This window comes from Capsicum annuum, unplaced genomic scaffold (genome assembly GCF_002878395.1).
Source record: "Capsicum annuum cultivar UCD-10X-F1 unplaced genomic scaffold, UCD10Xv1.1 ctg16964, whole genome shotgun sequence".
NCBI classification, from domain to species: domain Eukaryota; kingdom Viridiplantae; phylum Streptophyta; class Magnoliopsida; order Solanales; family Solanaceae; genus Capsicum; species Capsicum annuum.
This window is the reverse complement of record NW_025822591.1, coordinates 1-2,214: the sequence shown is the minus strand read 5'-3', so window position 1 is coordinate 2,214 and position 2,214 is coordinate 1. Positions and strand designations below refer to the sequence as shown.

General features: G+C 35.6%; 1 pseudogene; it reads right to left on the bottom strand.

Moving 5' to 3' along the window:
- Positions 1–8: 8 nt before the first annotated feature.
- On the bottom strand, positions 9–674 carry LOC124890369 (annotated as a pseudogene).
- Between the last annotated feature and the right edge of the window lie 1,540 nt (positions 675–2,214).

The window sequence follows — 2,214 nt, the reverse complement described above, 5'->3', positions numbered from 1 at the left end:
CTCTTCCACAACCAATGTTGCTTCCACACCCTGTCTGTCATCTCCTCAATCGGAAATTTCTTGGTCTCAGGCAACAAGAAGAATACAAAGAACGGCATCACCAAAATCCACCCCGAAAAGAACAAGAATATCCCCTACTTGAAATGACACAGCATTGACAAAAATGCTTGTGCCATAATAAACGTAAACAAGAAGTTAACACACTGTCACACTCTGCCCAGCCGAACGTGTCTCCAACGGAAACGTCTCGCTAGGAATTGACCATCCTAGCGGGCCCCACGACCACGTGAAAGCGGACACATAGGTGCATATCATGATCACAACAAATATTCTCCAACCATGACTAAGGTTGTCCGAATGGTCCGTTACTTTGATACCTAGGATTATGGCTATTATTACTTGGGACAACAACATCTGGACCCCGGCTTCAAGGAGGAGGACACGTCGTCCTAGCTTGTCGACAGAGTAGACAGAGACTACGGTGGACAGAACGTTGACAGCTCCGGTGATCACGGCTGAGTAAAGGGCTGCGCTGCTACCGAAACCTAGTGTTGAAAATAAAACAGGTGCGTAGAACATAATGGCGTTTATTCCTGTGAATTGCTGGAATATCTGTTGCATCATGAAAAAAGGAAAATGAATCCTCAATTAGCAAATTAGAAATCAGACTCTGAAAATTTCTGAAACTAATGAAATTGATAGAGAATATTTTTAACAACATTTGAATTGAAATGGACTTAAATGAAGTGACATTGATATGCTACTGGAGTTTCACTTGTAGAATTTTAAGTACCAAATAACTTCAAGACATGATCCAAGTATTTCACTTGCTTGATAGCACATAATTTTGGAACATTATAACGTGATTCTTGATAGAGATGACCAAATTAACCATGAAATTACGGCCCGCCCATTTCTTAGTTCTACCCGATCAAATTTGGATTTCTATCTAGCCCAAATTTAAATATTTAATTTCACCAATAAGATACGGAGACTTACTTTACATTTAGAATTGTAAAAAAAATACTATTTATCTTGAAGAGATTTGATGAAAATTTTGGAAAAACGTCACCGACTGTTAGCTTAAGAGAAATCTTATCAAAATATTTTCAAATATGTGTTATAAAGTCATAACAAATAAAAATAATAATTTTAATAGGCATTAAAAAATTATAAAAGAACAAATAAAGGAATTAGAACAACTCTTGTCCAACTAACTTTGAAGTGGATCAATTACCACCTATAGATTTTCACTTGTTGCATTTTGAATCTACTTTATTTTATGAGTGTTACACAAGTAATTAGGCATAAAATCGAGTACTTCATACACAATTAAGTATTAACTTTGACATCTATAAAGTGTAAAAGAAGCAATTGCTCATAACAAGTCAAACTAATAATTGTAGAGGCTTGGAAACACTTGGACTTTCTTTGCAGGAATTATATATTGAGTGGTATGCAAGATGACCTCTACAATGTTTATAGTGAAACTTAGACATCGAAGAAATTGTGGGGGGCACTAAAACGAAAATATAAGACAGAGGATGCGAGAATTACAAAATTCTTTGTTGCAAGTTTCCTCGACTTTAAAATGATAGATAGCAAATCGGTTGTCTCTCAAGTGTAGTAATTGCAAATAATCATCCACGATCTCCTAGCGGAAGATATATCTTTGAAAAATATCTTAGTTGAACAAATTGAAAATGTTCTTAGTACTCACATAAATTATTTTGTACGTTTGATTGTGAATAATGCCTTTCAAGTAGCAGCGATAATTGAGAAGCTACCACCTATATGGAAAGACTTCAAAAACTATTTGAAGCACAAATGCAAGGAGATGAATGTGGAAGATCTTATTGTTCGACTGCGTATTGAAAAGGATAATAAGGTTGCCGAGAGAAAGGATAAGAAGTTCCATGATGTATGTTATTTGCAAACAACATAATATTGATAGATGAGAGACACGGCAGAGTTAACCATACACTTTAGATATGAAGACTGACTCTAGATTCTAAAAACTTTAGGCTAAGTAGGCCAAAAATAAAGTTCATGCAGTGCAAGTTTAGTATCACATCACATGAAGTTTAGTGTCACATCACATGAACTATATGGGGAAGCGAGGATTGATACACAAGTTATTCACCAGAGAGGAATTTATCTTAGGTACATAATTCAACTAGATGGAGAGATAGACGAGGATATCACTACGTTGTA